General features: G+C 33.8%; 1 long non-coding RNA gene across 1 annotated transcript; it reads left to right on the top strand.

Annotated features, from left to right (window-relative positions):
- Positions 1-4,482: 4,482 nt before the first annotated feature.
- LOC125370139 lies at positions 4,483-6,077 on the top strand. The gene is made up of 3 exons (XR_007216026.1): positions 4,483-4,514; positions 4,881-4,945; positions 5,890-6,077. It is a non-coding gene; the product is annotated as an uncharacterized LOC125370139 (long non-coding RNA).
- Positions 6,078-18,230: the final 12,153 nt, after the last annotated feature.

Raw genomic sequence — 18,230 nt, 5'->3', positions numbered from 1 at the left:
TCCTGTCAAAATTCATTCGCCAACTTCTTTCCTAATGACGTGTCCCTTGCACGTACAGAATATTCTTAACGTCCATAGCTCACCGGAACTCGCCGAAAAAGCCCGAAACCTCCGGCTGCTCTTACTTTCTCTCTCCACTGTAAACTTTCAACTCCGGCCACCAATTGCGTTACCAACACCGCCGAAATGAAGCTCAAGCCGAGGGGAGTCAATCACCACTTAAATCTCCTACCGCCGTCACCGGAAACGCCTTGAATGGCGTTGACAGCCCTTGTAGCTTTCCTTCCCTTTTGTCGTTTGCCGACGTCCCCAAAACTGGCACCATCGCCACCTTTGAGCCCGTCGGCCTCCGTTGCGCCTCCAACCGGTTTCGCCGCGCCTCTGAAGCTCACCACCACCAATCATGGACGATGCAGTTGATCCTTCTTCTCTTCCTTCTTTTCTTCTTCTTCTTTCTTTTATTTTCTTTCTTCTCTATATCGAATTTTGGTCCCTGAACTTTTTTATTTACCATTTGGCCCCTCAACTTCTTTAATTACCGATAATTTGTCCTGTAATATTTCCGATTAACCCTTAAACTTTTCAATTAAACCCCTAACTATTTAATTTGGGCCAAATTAGAATTATTAAAAATATAGAATTACTTATTTACCCTTGCTTTTAAATGTGAAATTACCAAAATACTCTTACCGACACACTTAATTACAAAATTATCAACCATACAAATTTTCATTAAAAGTCCATTATTAATAAAATTATATTTTTAGTCCTTATTTTAAAATTAATTATCAATTTAATCATAACCCTTAATTAACTTAATTAATCAATTTTGCTAACTATTTTCCATTAAAATTAGCACCATTTGCTAATTAAAACTTTTCGATTTCTCCAATAATTATTTTATAAAAATATTCTTTACTAATTCTTCTATAATTTTTAATTATAATATTTAATTCATATTTTCATATTGGGAGAAAAATTTAGTGACCAAAAATAATTTGATTTATTAATTGAGACTGTCAGTCTCAAGAGTGAGTTAAAATCATATATCTAAAAACAGTTGTAAACATCTCAATAACACATTTATTTAATTTGAAATAAATAATAAGTCATGCAAAAATAAACGTGTCATGTCATGCTTAAATTAAATAAAATAACTTTCACACGCTACAGGATGGAGTACTCTAGTAGAACCCTAATCCCAACACAAACATCTCGATCAATCTCCATATTAACATCTCCACTAATCTCAACTTTAACATTCTGACTAATCTCATTCCAATAGGACTGGCGCCTAGAAAGCAAAGCTCGACCAGGGTCCTTAACTTTAGTCCGGTCACTTAATGTTTACTATCAGCCGTACCCTTTCGGCTCTCTTATTCCTATAAGACTGGCGCCCAGAGAGCGAAGCTCGACCAGGGACCTTACCTCCAGTCTGGTCACTTAGGTTCCCAAATAAGCCGGCGCCGAGAGAGTAATGCTTGAACAGGGACCTTTACTCCGGCATCCACACTCTACTAAGCCCAGAGAGCGATGCTCGACCAGGGCAAGTCCTAATCTTTACTTTTCAAATTTACCTATTTATCCTTTTCCATCACTTTCGGACCTATACCAGTACACTCATCAACCTAATGTGTTCTACTACCGTTCCATCCCATGTCATCATACAATAATGATATTTAAAATAAATAGTAATCAAAAGCATGATACAAATGAATAATAATTAAATGAATAATTACAAATCAAAAATTTATGCATGACACGTGCATAATCGATATATGACTTTAACTCACAGCTTTGGCGACCTCCTAGCTCTGCTCCGGTGCCTCGGTTGGAGTGAGCCGAACAGACGGATTATCTAATCACGGAAAACAATTTACAATTGACCCTTGGTCTAGATTCCTAGGACTGACTGTCTAAAATCTCGACTCCGGTAAATTCTACCGAAAATTCGGCAGAACCTCCCCTACAACACGAACGTTTACCCCCCTGTAAAATGGATCCATGCCTGCCAGAAAAACACTACAAATACCCAACAATTCATACAATGGGAGTCGGGTCCCCAAGACTTCACTATTTTCCCAACTCCGCTACACAACACAAAAATCACGACTACGGTAGGCAGTCCGACAAACTATTAATTTTGACTCACAAATATCATCTAATACTCAATACAAATCAATAAGCATAAATTAAATCAAAGAATTCTTAAATCAACGGACCAGAGAAAATTACCGAGAAACTTGATCGCTCGGTCGACTCGCCTCTAGTTGCCGGAGTCCGATCGACGATCCGAACACACCATCGGACTCGAAACGACGCGCTGATGACGATTCCCGCTTCAGATTTTCCTATCCGACCCCTGATCATTCGGAGAGATTTGCGAACGATCTCAGCCGTTGATTTGCAAATGAAGTCCGATCGCCACGAAACTGGTGCCATTGCGAAGCTTGAGCTAAGAAAAGTCGGATACGTCCTCTGATCGTCCATCCTCCGCCGGAGCTCACCGAAAAACGCGGCTGCCATCACCTCGCCGGAACTCCCTCCTCCAGCCACCAAAACCGACGCCGCCGCCACCAAAAGGAAGCCCTCAACTCACCAGTCAAAACAAGACCGACCTCGCCACCAAAGGATGTCGGAAACGGCCGAGCAGCCGTGACCACAACGCTCCCTTCCTTTTTTTTTTCGCTGCTAACGCCGCTTCTTTGGGCTTCACGGCCACAGGCTCCCCACCTGGACACCACCGCCGCCGCCTCCCTTCTTCCTCTTCTCCTTCCTCTTTTGTTCCTCTTTTTCTTCTTTTCTTTTCCTTCAATCAATATCGACATTAGGTCCCTTGACTTTTCTTTCTTACCATTTGGTCCTTCAACTTTTCTAATTGCAACAATTTCATCCTGTAAAAATTCCAATTAACCTCTAAACTTTTTTTTAGCCTTTCAATTAAGCCCCTAACTATTTAATTTAGGCCAAATTAGAATTATTGAAAATACACAATTACATATATACTCTTGCTTTTAAATGTAAAATTACTAAAAGGCCCTTGCCGACATATTTAATTATTAAAATACCAAACATACAAATTTCCATTAAAACCCCATAATAATAAAACTATACTTTTAATCCTCATCCCAAAATAAATTTTCAATTAAATCCTAACACAATTAATTTAATTAATTAAATTTCTAAATATTTTTCCAATTAAATTTAACACCATTAACTAATTAAAATATCCTTTTTTCCCATAATTCTTTTACAAAAACATCCTTTACAAACTCTTCCATAATTCTCCAATATATAATTTAATTAAATATATTCATTTGAGAAAAATTGAATAACCAAAATATAATTTATTCCTCAAATAATTTACTTAATTAACTCCTTAAAAATCAAACTAATGGATATGGAAAATAACTCATTTATTTGTCTAACATTAAAATTTCCATTACATCATTCCAAATTAAACCATATAAAAATAAAGTAAAATTAATTTAAATCAAAAGTCATTTATTAATTATTATTAATAAAATTATTATTAAAATTTTTTTTCGGATATTACAAGTTTAATCTTATATATGTCATATTATTACTCTAGTAAACTTTTTTATTAACTATTGTTGGGTTTACAAGATAAATGATTATTTAAATATTACTTATTACTATTCAAAAGCTTAGTAATGTGCATAGATTCTTACAAGAAAAAAAATATAAACACGAATATCTTTAATAAATTTAACTAAATCACTTATTATCTATTTGTTGTTAATATATAATTTTAAATAAAATATTCCTTTTACTAAATATCAAAATTTTAGAAAATTTATTTTCACATTTAATTTTAAGATATAAGACTAGTCTAATACAAATATGAGTTAGAATAAGGTAAGAGAATATATGATCTATTTTATTAAATTTGAAATTTTTAGATAACTTGATTCAATATTATTAATTTGAGTCTTATCTAATTAGTCTTTACTAATAATTTGTGATTAAAAATTGATGGTGTAACACCCTTAGTTGTAATAATAATAATTCTATATATATATATATATATATATATTTAAAAAAAAAAAAATCTCTCATTTTTCTCCTCCCTCTCTCTCTTTTCCTTCCTCCCTCCCCTTCCCCCTCTCCTTCTCCTTTTCCTTCCTTCTCCCTCCCAGCCCACCGTTCCCCCCGTCTCCTGCCATTGTCGCAGCCTGCCTCCCCGCCGGCCGACGTCGACCAAAGGCTAGGGGGAGGTACGCCATCGTCGGTTCGGCCTCCCTGCCGTCCTTTCCGCAAACCGACACCGGAATCGGACTCCCCATCCCCAAAAACCCCGGAAGCAACCCTCCTCCGTCGGAAAATCCTTGCCGGCCTTGGGAAGTGTCGCGTGAGCGACTTTCCGGCCCCGATCCGCCTTCCGGCCACTTTCCGGCCAAAACTCTTGTATTTCCGGACTCCCGCAACAGGCGCTTGGATTTGAATTCGACATTTGGCGGGCCGGACCTTGAAATATTTCAATTTTTAACTCGGTATAATTTTATTTAGACTCCGAAAATTTTGTTTTAATATTAGAAAGTTATTGTGGCTATTAATTGCTTGTGATGGGTAGTTTAAAAATAAACCAAATTAAATTGTTTGGGTTGTGGTGTTTTGGAGTCGGGAAAATATCAGTGCAGTTCTTGTGGGCCGGCTCCTGTTATTAAATTCCAGCATGTCCGATATATTTTTGGCAGTCCTGGACCCGTTTTACGGGGGTAAATATCCGTAATTTAGGGAGGTTCACATCAAATTTCTAGTAATTCTCGAGTCCAATTTAATTCTAGGCAGTCGACCTTAGGGTCTAAGTCTAGGAAAAATTTTCGAATGTCTATTAATTGTATGTCTTTTGTTATTAGATAATTTAGCCTTCCCGCCAGCTCCACCCGAGGCGTAGGAGCGGACTGTGGAACGCATCAAGTCTGTGAGTTAAAGTCATTTAATCTTTGCGCTATTGCTAGTCTGATTTTAATATGCTATTTAGAATTTATGCTTAATATGATTATTAGTATCGCAAAATAAATGATTTCACTTGATTATTAATATTTGAAATAATATAAATATTATTATTAGTATGTTATAATAAGATAAACGTTATTATTTTTCCCCTCACAAATTGCACGTTGTTTTACCTTAAATCTTTAATCTTTATTTCGATATGTGTTGGTTGAGTTCATTAGATAATGATATTTATTATATGTGATGATTGCGAATTGGGAAATGTGGCTTGTAGAACATGCCGCCTGATGGGTTACATCAGGACCGCGTGCACACCGGTAATGATCATGGGCATGTAATAAGATATTTTTGGGTTTGCCCTGGTCGAGCATGGCTCTCTGGGCTGATTTGTATAAATTGCCGGAGGTAAGGTCTCTGGTTGAGCATTGCTCTCGGGGCGCCGGCTTATTTGGATACTTAAGTGATCAGACTGGAGGTAAGGTCCCTGGTCGAGCATTGCTCTCGGGGCGCCAGTCTTATTGGATTAAGAGAGCCGAATGGCTACTAGATTTCTTATTTGGATACTTAAGTGACTAGACTGGAGGTAAGGTCCCTGGTCGAGTATTGCTCTCAGGGCGCCAGTCTTATTGGATTAAGAGAGCCAAAATGGCTGTTAGAATTTGGGGTTAGGGTTTTACTTAGCCACATGTCCCGTGAAAGTAAAAATGTCTTTATTTATTTACACTCCCTCCTTTTATCATTTTATTATTATAGTGTATGATTTTATATTATGATTGCAATTATATTCAGAAATTGGTATATTGTTTTGAATAATTAATATATCATGTGAAGGTTGCAATAGTCCTTAGATTATTTGATTTTGACTCACTCTCGAGACTGACAGTCTCAGTTGTAATTTTTTTTTTCCAGGTGGCAGTTAAAGACCTTCGCCATTGCACATTTGACAGTCCGACTTCTTCTTCTTCGTACTTTTGTAATTATCTTGTACTTCTATACTTGTTATTATTACTCTAGAGTATCCGCAGTAGGAAATTTTAAAATTTATATAACGATTTTTGACTCATGTTGGTAATATAATGATTTATTATGCAAGACAATTATGACTACTTTATATTTTGATAATTGTATATCTGGTTTTGCGGGTTGGTAAGGCTTACTACGGGTTTTGGTGGCCTTAAGCCTACCCATTCCCTAGTGCCGCCCATTCCCTAGTGCCGGTCACGGGCCCATAAAGTGGGTCGTGACAGATGGTTAATGAATAATGTAAATTTTCTAAAAAAATATGGTTTTTATTATATTTTAACATATTAAATTTTAAAATGTAATTCAAATTTAAACTTATTATATTTTTTATATATTTGTGTTTGCATATGGGCAATATATTCTTAATCTTTTGCAGAAAATTTGCATGTCTATAATAATTATGTTAATTTAAAATCAAAAGGTATATTTAATGATAATGCAACAATAAACAGTTCATATGTTTTAATATTAATTATTATCACATATATATCATATTAATTTATTAAATATACATAAAAAATATAATAAACAATTTATTTGAAGTATTTGATCAAAGTGGGAAGTAAACTTTAAGTAATATAAGACATAAAAAAAAAATTATATACGAAGAATATGCTAGTCAACCTTCAAAATAGAAAAAGTGAATAAAATCCGTAAAAAAAACTGGCCATTAGTTTTACAATTAATTTGTATTATTATTATAAATTAATAATATTTTTAAAAGATAAATATTAAATCTTATTAATAATAATATCTGAAAAAATATTCTCTTAAAATAAATATTTTATATTAATTTATTAATATTCTAAAAATATATTGAAATCTTTTTAGCAGGTTACAGATTGATTGAATGAATAAAACTTAATGATTAAAATTTGAAAAGATAAATCTAATAGTTCATGTGACACCAAATAATGAGGCGAATGTGTTATTTATTTATTCTATTTAGTATTCACATAAGTATAAGTTACAAGTCATGTAGTTTTAATAGAAGAAAAAGTAAAGAAAGAGAGAAAGAAAAGAAAAACAAAAGTGGATATTTTATTGCAAATTGTGTTATTTCTGTTGTAAGAATTAGCTGTTATCAGAACCGAAGAATAAAATATGGTGAATTGAGCGTTTCAAATCAATAGTGTGAGAACACCTAAATTGACTCTCAGACTTTAATTCAGTTCGGTTTCAATTTTAAGAAAATCTAATTATTTAATCTTTAATAGTCGGATATGCTTTTAAACAGAACCAGTTTTTTGACCATCCCTAATACAAAAGCCATCTATATCAATGCAAGATGTTCTTGCAATATAGCTAAGGTTGCTCAGCACAGATTGTGATTGTGAAAGCTGGGCAGAAGCTGGATAAAATTAATTAGATTGAGATTTCTTGGTCTGTAGCACAGTTTAGATGTCTTGTTTTAGTGATAGAAACAAAACGAATCAGCCAATCTTTCTTGAAACATATGTGTATCAATTTTGAGGAACATGTACATGTGTAGTGTGGGAGTAGCCTTTCTCCAACAGACTCTAACATAACCTAAACTACTATTATTTTTCCTCTTTTTAGTCTCGGCTCTTGAATCTCAAGCTTTGTAATCTCTTTTTCTTGAAGTGACTCACCGGCACATATTCCAAAAACTCCTTTCATTTTGCCTCCACCAAATTGAAAACAGTTCCCACTTACCCAAGCAAGAGAAAAACTAATGCAACATTTGAGTGGAAACAATGAGAACAAATGATTTCAATCAACGCAAAAGGGGAAATATTGTATCTACCCAACGAAATAATGAATAATTAGAACGAAGTATTACTTCTTAAGTACACTTATAGTCTATATGTAAAAATGCATTTCCAATTAACTTTTTATTCAATGGAGATTTTTGTTTAGCAGAAAGGGAAAAGACCAATGAAAAAATTACATAGGCTTTTCATTTTTCTTTTTTTGCATTTTTTATCCCTCCAAAATAATTTTTTTACATTTTTTTAGGATATTTTATTTGCTCCTCTCAAGCAAATCTCTAAATCCGCTGCTATAGTGAATGATCATTTAGATATAAGTAATTTTTATTTTTGTTTTTCATCAAAAGCTTAATGTTATGTACTATAATAATTTTTTTTATATATTATTATCATAGCAATAACAAATTCTTACTAATATCATTAATAAGAACTGAAAAAACTCAAACTTGAGACTGCCTTAAATTTTTAATGATTAAATTGCACCCTGATTAGTAATACAAGCAACTAGTTGTTGGATATTTTCAAAAAATAGATGCTACTTTTTTCCTAAAAGACACAACTTTTAATAATGTCTTTTCATATATTCATATTTTTTCAAAGGTCTTACCTCTTCATAATATTTTTTAAATGTTTCGACTTATGGTTATATATAGATAATTTTAGTACTCGTTTTTGCTGCAGAAAAAATAAATTTCTCTTTCTATCAATTCTGTTACAAATGCAAACACTATTTTAAATTGATTTCACAAGTGCATAGGGCAATCAATTAGCTTTATTTTTCCTGTGAGGGAATTTGCAGATCCTCTGTTGCACAATTTAGAGGTAAATTTTACCTTAAGGAGAGTGACAATTGTTATATGACTTAATGCAATATCATTTATCAAATCCTGGATTTTACAATCTTAAGAAAAAATTATCCATTTATGATGGCAGGAACTTTGAAGGATTTTGCTTCTAATTTCGTGAAACTAGAACGTTTTGATGGAGGAAATTTTGTTTATTGGCAAAAATGACTTCACTTCCTATTGGTAAATTTAAAGTGGTATATGTTCTTAATACTCTTAAGCCTGTGGAAACCGAAAATGAAACTCTTGCTGATACAAGAGAAAGGCAGAAATGGGAAACAAATGATGAAATATTTAGGGGACATATTCTTAATCCTATGAGCGATTCTTTATTTGATGTTTACCATAGTATTCCTACTGCAAAAGAACTTTGGGACAAATTGGAGATAAAATATATGCAAGAGGATGATACTAGTAAGAAATTTCTTGTCTCTAAATTTAATAATTTTAAGATGGTTGATGGTAGGTCTATTATTGAACAATTTGCTGAGATAGAAAGGATTCTGAATCAGTTTTCATAACACAAAATGCATATGGATGAAACAATTATTGTCAGTTCTATTACTAATAAACTACCCCCTTTTTGAAAAGATTTCAAGAGAAGTCTTAAATATATAAAAAAAAGATACTACTCTTGATAATCTTGCTAACTATCTTCTTATTGGACATGAATTTCACATGTAGGATGAGAACAAAGAATCTTATGTCTCTAAGGTGCATGTAAATGAAGAAGGACAGTCTAGCAAGTCCTTAAACAAGAGGCAAAATCAATCCTATGACAATTCACAAAATAAAAAAGGCAGAAGAAAAAAGGAAAATGCTTTTTTTTTTGTCATAAAAAAGGACATTACAAGTTTGATTGTAACTTTCTCAAAAAGAAGAAAGAGAAGTAAGGATCCTCAAGTGGGGCAAATAAAAATTTAATTGCTATGTGAAATCAATTTACTTGAGGATAATAATGCTTGGTGGATTGTTTCTAGTGCTACCCGACATGTTTGCAAAAATAAAAATCTCTTCAAGACTATGAATGTAACACCCCAATCACATGCTAACCAATAAACATTAGCCAGGAAGCATACAAGCGTCGTAGAATATATACTACAGGTAGATAGGTCAATATGTAGGTTGTTAAGAATCCAGACACAAGGTTATTAACATATAAACATATGATTATACTTAAACATCATTTAACAAGTATTACAAACATCTTCTTATGCCTTATAAGGCATACTTCCATATATATTACATAACGCATACAAAAATGCATCGGGAGGAGACTTCACAAAACCGGCCCAACTTGGAGGCTGCTAAAAGCTAGACTTCGCATACAACCAACGGATGCACTACTATTTACAAACCTGAAAAGAAAAATTTTGGAGAGGGGTGAGCCTCCAGCTCAGTAAATAAATAATCAACATAATCTATATCACATACACTTAATACAATTTCCACCCAATCACATAACTTTCCATGATATTCATAGTTTAGGTATAAAGTCATACCATTCTACTCAATTCATTACAACCATCATAGAAAAATACAATTCAACAATTATGGTTAGTTCTCACGGCTTGTGGATCCCCTTTAATGTGCTGCTCCGCCTCATCCTCACATATCACACACGTAAGCTGCTCCGCCTCATCTCACATTATACACTTTTATAGCCTCTCTAGGCTTTAGCCTCCCAAGGCTTTATATATATATCTTTTTTTTTCATAGGGGAATCCACCATTCACATGCACATATGCACTTAACATCACAATTCAATCATTTCACTTATATCATATTTCAGCAATAACAATTGTTCCACTCAACACCAATCATTTCCATCTCAGTCATTCAAACATAAACAATATTAAGCAAACGCAACCATTTGCGGAACATTTGATTAAATATATGAACATAGCAAATATTAACTATTTACTTACTCAAAATATACTTATTCCTTTAGCATATAAGAACCTCATTTCTCCACAACTTCCTTTCCAGGCCTTTGAGTACCTGTCAACACATTCATCAATTCACATTTCATGCATATTACAAATATTCATGTAAATGCGAGTTCTAATGCATTACAAGATCATCCCCTCTCTAATTCATAGGTCTAACTCTTCCTCTAAGACTCTCAATTACTGTTTTAATATCCTATAAATATTTTCCATCTAGTTAAATACCAATTTAACTCAAATTAACATCAATAAATTGCATAAAACTAATCTCCAACATTTCTGTTTTCTAGACAGAATTTAGTACCAAGGTATATTTATTGCTGGAAAAAATTGGCTTAATACAAAAATCTCATATTAAATAGACATATCCATTTATGCGTCTAGTTTCATCTCCAAGAAGAATTACTCAATTCCGACTTCTATAGATTTAATTATTTTCAAATTACTGAGCAAGGGTCATACAGCTAGTTGTACCCGAGCAGCAATCTGTTTGCTCAATTTAAGCAACCAAAACGGCAAAAATAGCAAAATCACAAAACTACAAAGTTATAGAGGACTCTTTAAACTTTCCATAGACACCAATTAAGCTTAATTTGGACTTATATAACCCATGTTATGCCTAAAATACAGAACATCAAGGTTGCTGGAATTTTGACAGTTTTCTATCTTAACATACTTAAAGTTAAATCAAGCTTAATCTTTATGCAATCATTCAATACTCTACTAATTCATGATAATCAGACCTTTAATTAATCAATGAGAGCATCAAATGAAGTTTTTCCAATTTGTAATCAAGAACCCTAATGACAAATTTATAACACTCAAGTAACAACTTACCAATTTCAGCTTTTGGGTTGCTAATATGCTTAAATCCTTTAGCTTTAGCTTGGCTCCTTCAATAGTTGGCAAAATCCTATCTTAATCTTAAGTTTTTTTAGGTATTCCACTCCTCTCTCTTATTCCAAATTTTGTGTTTTTGGCCATGTACGAATTTTAGAGAAATGAAGAGGTAAAATGAGCTTGCTCATGGTTCCAATTTCCAATATTCCTCTCTTAATGCCACCACCTACTAAACTATTTTTATCACCCTAAATTAATTCTTACTAACCATATATAGGTACTAACTTTTAATTGTATCTTTTAAGTCCAATCTATTTACCCAACCTTCAACTATTAGTTCAATTAAGTCTTAAGGCTTAATACACATAACCCAAGTACTTAATCAACTTATCTAAATTAATAATCTAATATCATGCTTCTTATTCTCTACTTATAATTAATATATATCTGTTCTCATAAAATAAAAATATCATTGATATACCATCATATGCCCAATGATTAAATGTAAATGCACATAACATGGATGATGAGAAAATGCAGGCGTTACAATGAAACCCATTGATGATGGGACTGTTTTATACATGAGAAATTCAACCACTGTTCTTGTTCTTGGAGTTAGAAACATAGAACTAAAATTTACTTCTGGCAATACTTTAACTCTTACAAACGTATTTTACGTACCAAAAGTCAGGAAAAATTTATTTTAAGTAGTTTGTTGAATAAGTTTGATTTTAAACTTGTGTTTGAGGCTAATAAGTTTGTACTCTCAAAGGGGAAACATAGAACTAAAATTTACTTCTAGCAATACTTTAACTCTTACAAACGTATTTTACGTACCAAAAGTCAGGAAAAATTTATTTTAAGTAGTTTGTTGAATAAGTTTGATTTTAAACTTGTGTTTGAGGCTAATAAGTTTGTACTCTCAAAGGGGGCATGTTTGTGGGAAAAGGTTATCTTTGTGATGGTATGATCAAATTAAATATTGATTTTAATAATAATGTTGCAATTTCTGTTTATATGGTAGAACCTTCTTTCTTTTAGCATCATAGATTCAGACATGTAAACTTTAGAAGATTGCATGATATGGTTAAAATGGATTTATTACCATATTTTGAAAAATCAAAAGAAAAGTGCACAACTTGTATGTTAACAAAAATAACAAGAAATTCTTTTTCTAAGATTGATATGCTTAATTTTATACATAGTGATGTGTGTGATTTGCATAATACACCAACTTTAGGTGGAAATAAGTATTTTATTACTTTCATAGATGATTGCATAAGATTTTGTTATGTTTACTTATTACATTACAAGGACGAAGTAATGGAAAAATTTAAGATATATAAAGCTGAAGTTGAGTTGCATTGCGAGTCTTTTATTAAATGCTTAAGATTAGATAGGGGAGAAGAATATTATAATTCTACATATTTTGAGCCCACATGAATCATTCATGAAACAAATGCTTTTTATACACTACAACAAAATGGTGTGGCTGAACGAAAGAATCATATATTAATTGAATTGGTGAATGCCATGCTATCAAATTCTAGATTAAGCCAGGAATTTTTGGGCGAGGCATTACTTACAGGATGCCATATTTTGAATATAGTTCCTAATAAAAGTAGCAAAACTACCCCTTATAAATTTTGGAATGAAAGAAAACCTACCTAAACTATTTAAGAGTTTGGGGATGTATGGCAATTGTCAAAGTACCTAAATCCAAGCGAAAGAAATTCAGTGAAAGGGGTTCTGAGTGTATTTTCTTAGGTTATGCACATAATAGCAAAGCTTATATGTTCATGGTTATAGAACCTAATAACTCAATTTCAGTTAATACCATAATCGAGTCAAAGAGATGTTATTTTTTAGGAACATAGATTTAAATTTACTCCTAAGATAGATGACAAAATTCCATAACAAGAACAAGTTTCTGATAAGGAAAAAGAAACTTTAGAAAATCATAGTGATGAATAAAGCATTGCACTTCGAAGGAGCAAAAGAGCAAGGAAGCCAAAAACTTATGGTCCTGATTTATTCATGTTCTTAATTGAAGGAACAATGGAATCAATAAGTAATCAGATTCCTTATTGCTTCAATATTGAAGCAGATCCCAAAACGTTTCAAGAAGCTATGAAATCATAAGATGCTGCATTTTGGAAGGAAGTTGTCAATGATGAAATGAATTCAATTATGGAAAATAAAACCTGGAAATTGGTTGATCTTCCACCCGGTAAACCAATAGGTTGTAAATGGATTTTCAAAAAGAAAATGAAAGTGGATGGAACCATTGATAAATTTAAGCCAGATTAGTGGCCAAAGGATTTACACAAAAGTAAGGTATTGATTATTTTGATACTTATTCACCAGTGGCTAGAATTGCTATAATAAGGTTACTCATTGCACTTGCTTCCATTCATAAACTGGTAATTCATCAAATGGACATTAAAATAGCGTCCCTAAATGGTGATTTAGATGAAGAAGTGTACATGGAATAACTTGAAGATTTTATTATACCTGGTCAAGAACATAAGGTGTGTAAACTTGTTAAGTCTTTGTATGGACTAAAACAAGCACCTAAGCAATGGCACCAGAAATTTGATTAGGTTATACTTGCTAATGACTTTAAGATTAATGAATCTGATAAATGTGTTTATAGCAAGTTTAGTGAAGGGAAAGGTGTTATTATCTATTTGTATGTGGATGATATGTTGATCTTTGGAACTAACTTAGAACAAGTTGAAGTTACGAAAGCTTTTTTGTCTAGTAGTTTTGATATGAAAGACATGGGTGAGGCAGATGTCATCCTTGGGATTAAGATTTTTAGAGATCAAGAATGTATAACACTCTCACAATCTCATTACATTGAGAAAGTTCTCAATAAGTTCAATCATGCTGATTGTGGCCTCAACTCCTTTTGATCCAAATATGAATTTTGGTAAAAATATTGAATATCCTGTATCATAATTGGAATATGCAACAGTGATAGGATGTTTGATGTATGCATTGACATGTACTAGGCCAGATATAGCCTATGTAGTTTGTAGAATGAGCAGGTACACAAGTAATCCAAGTAACATGCATTGGCATGGTGTAAGAATAATTTTAAAGTACCTAAAGAAAACTAAAAATTATGGCATAAGTTATGTTAGATATCCTTCAGTTTTAGAAGGATATACTGATGCTAGTTGGATTACTTATAAGGATGATCATGCATCAACTACTGGGTGGATTTTTATGCTTGGCGGTGGTGCTATTTCTTAGGGTTCCAAGAAATAATCTTGCATAAAGATTCCACTATGGCTGCAAAATTTATAGCTTTAGCTTCAATAAGTAAGAAGTCGAATGGCTCCGAGACTTGTTATATGGAATACCTTTATGGCCAAAACCTATAGCACCTATTTCTATACATTGTGATAGTGCTGCAATATTAGCTAGAGCTTATAGTAAAGTGTATTGTCAGGACCCGATTTGTGGGCCCGTGACCGGCACTAGGGAATGGGTAGGTTTAAGGCCACTGAATCCCGTAGTAAGCCTGACTATTCAGTAACCCAATCAAATTGAAATCCAGACTCAATCCAAAGCACTGATTCACAATTAATCTTAACCATCAAATCCTACATATTTAATTCGGTCTGCCAGCATAATTAGGCAAGACCTGAATTTACATAAAATTACAAACTGATAAGTCTAAATTTTTTACTGCGGAGAATCTAGAATTTTAAAAATCAACATACCAATGAAATCAGTTACATCTAACCTGAGGTTGAAGGAGTCGGGCTGCTAGATAAAAAGAACTGCAGAAAACTAACCACACCTGAAAAATAGTGAAATTGAGACTGTCAGTCTCGAGAGTGAGTTAAAATCATGTATTTCAAAATGAATATAAATACTTCAATAAAATATTTGTTTAATTAAAATAAAATACGTGTCATGCTATGCTTCTGTAAAATAAAATAAATTTTATTTCACACTACTGGACAGAGTACCTCAGTAGAACCGTAGCCCCATCACTAACAGTCTCGACTCTCTTTCCGATAGAACTGGCACCGAGAGAGCGAAGCTCGACCAGGGTCCTTAAATCCAGTCCGGCCACTTAATTATCACTAACAGTCTTAGCCTTTCGACTCGCTTACTCCAATAAGACTGGCGCCAAGAGAGCGAAGCTCGACCAGGGTGTTTAAGTCCAGTCTGGTCACTTAAATTTCCAATAAAGCCGGTGCCCAGAGAGCAATGCTCGACTAGGGACCTTTACTCCGGTAAACACATTCTACTCAGCCTAGAGAGTTAAACTCGACTAGGGCAAGTCCTACATTTACTATTTTTTTAATTTACCCTTTTACTATCTCACTCAGATTTATACCGATGCGCACGCAGTCCTGATGCAACCCATCAAGTGGCATATTCTACTACTGTCTCATCCCGAGTCAACAGGCAATCACAAAAACCATAATGGAGAAAAATGAAACATATATAAATAATGATTAAATAAATAATTAAAATATTAAATCATTTAATCATTTAATCAGAACTATTTCTTAAAATCTTAGCATGACACATATAAACAGATATATGATTTTAACTCACTGTTCTGACGACCTCCTAACTCTGCTCCGATGCCTCGGATGGAGCGAGCCGAACTGACGGATTATCTAATCACGGAAAATAATTCAATCAATAACAGTAAAACATTTGATAATTAACCTTAGGCCTAGACTTCTAGGACTGACTGTCTAAAAATTTTGACTCGGGTAAATTCTACCGAAAATTCTTTATAACCTCCCCTAAATACGGACGTCTACCCCCCATGTAACGGGTCCAGGACCTGCTAGAAAAAGACTTCAAATTTCTAATAATTTATTTAACGGGAGTTGGGCCACCACACTATATTATTTTTCCCGATTCCGCCACACAACACAAATCACGATAACTGGCAGACGGTCCGACAATTTATTATTTTGACTAACAATCCTCACTATATTTTTCTATTGTCCAACACAATAATTAATCACACAATTCTTCTCAACAAACTCTAAAATCTACGGGCTAGAAATTACCGAGACGCTTGATCGCTCGGGTGACTACTTCGTCTCGGACTCGAAACAACATGCTGATGATTATTCCAGCTTTCGATCTTCCGATTCGATCCCCGATCATCTGAAGAAATTTACGGGCGATCTCGGCCGTTGATTTTCAAACGGAGTCCAATCGCCACGAAACCGGTGCCATTGGAAAGCTTGAGCTGAGGAGAGTCCGGATATGTCCTCCGATCAACCAAAGCTTGTCGGAGCTCGCCGGAAAATTCCCAAAACTCAACTGCCATCATGATGTGCATCGTCGACCAGCGTGCCGTGCACCGGCGGTCGGCCACGGACGATCGGAGCCCCGAATTCTCCTTCTCCTCCACGCCTTCTCTCTCCATCGATCTCTTCTCTTTATTTTCTTCTTTATTTCCTTCCAATATCGACATTAGGTCCCTGCATTTTTCTTTCTTACATTTTGGTCCCTCAACTTTTTTAATTACAACAATTTCGCCCTGCAAAATTTCTAATTAACCCCTAAACTTTTCTTTTATCTTTCAATTAAGCCCCTAACTAATTAATTTGGGCCAAATTAGAATTATTGAAAATACACAATTACATATATACCCTTGCCGACATATTTATTTACAAAAATACCAAACATACAAATTTTCATTAAACCCTCATAATAATAAAATTATACTTATAATCCTCATCCCAAAATAAATTTTTAATTTAGTCCTAACACACAATTAATTTAATTAATCAATTTGCTAACTATTTTCTTACTTAAAATTTAATACCACTAGCTAATTAAAATACCAATTTCTCAAAAAATTCTTTTATAAAAAACATCCTTTAATTGTCTAACATTAACATTTCCATTAAATCATTTCAAATTAAACCAAACAAAAAAATAAAATAAAATTAATTTAAATAAAAACTCATTTATTAATCATTATTAATATTATCTTTATTAAAAAAATTTTGGGTATTACATGGATGATCGGAGGGCATATCCAGACTCTTCTCAGCTCAAGCTTTCCAATGGTATCGGTTTCGTGGCGATCAGACTCCGTTTGAAAATTGACGGCCGAGATCGTCCGTAAATCTTTCTGGATGATCGGGGTCAGATCGGAAGATCGGGTGCTGGAATCATTATCAGTGCGTTGTCTCGAGTCCGTAGGCTCGTTCGGATCTTCGATCGGACTCCGGTGGCTGGAGACGAGTCGATCGAGTGATCAAGCGTCTCGGTAAATTTCTAGCCTGTAGATTTTAGAGTTTATTTATAAAAATTATGTATTTAATTATTGTGTTGAATATTAGAAAAATTTTGTGAAGTTTATTAGTTAAAATAAATAGTTTGTTGGACCGTCTGCCAATAGTCGTGTTTGTGTTGTGCTGCAGAGTCGGGAAAATTAATGCAGTTTTGGTGGCCCAACTCCTGTTAATTAATCGCTGTATATTTGAAGTATTTTCTGGCAGGTCCTGGACCCATTATACGGGGGGTTAATGTCCGCAATTTAGCAGAGGTTCTGCCGAACTTTCGGTAGGATTCTTCCGAGTCGAGATTCTTAAACAGTCAGTCCTAGGAGTCTAGACCTAGGGTTAATTGTCAAATATTTCAATGTTATTGATTAAATTATTTTCCGTGATTAGATAATCTGGCAGTTCGGCTCGCTCCACCTGAGGCATCGGAGCAGAGCTAGGAGGTCATCAGAACTGTGAGTTAAAGTCATGCTAGGCCGCATTGATAGGTTCACTGCCTTAGGTGTAGGTTGCATCAGTAGCCCATTACTCCTATAAGGAAGCCCTAAACTCACCGGTCATTTTGAGATCAAA

This window comes from Ricinus communis, chromosome 5 (assembly GCF_019578655.1).
Source record: "Ricinus communis isolate WT05 ecotype wild-type chromosome 5, ASM1957865v1, whole genome shotgun sequence".
NCBI lineage: Eukaryota > Viridiplantae > Streptophyta > Magnoliopsida > Malpighiales > Euphorbiaceae > Ricinus > Ricinus communis.
This window is presented reverse-complemented; position numbering and strand designations above follow the sequence as displayed.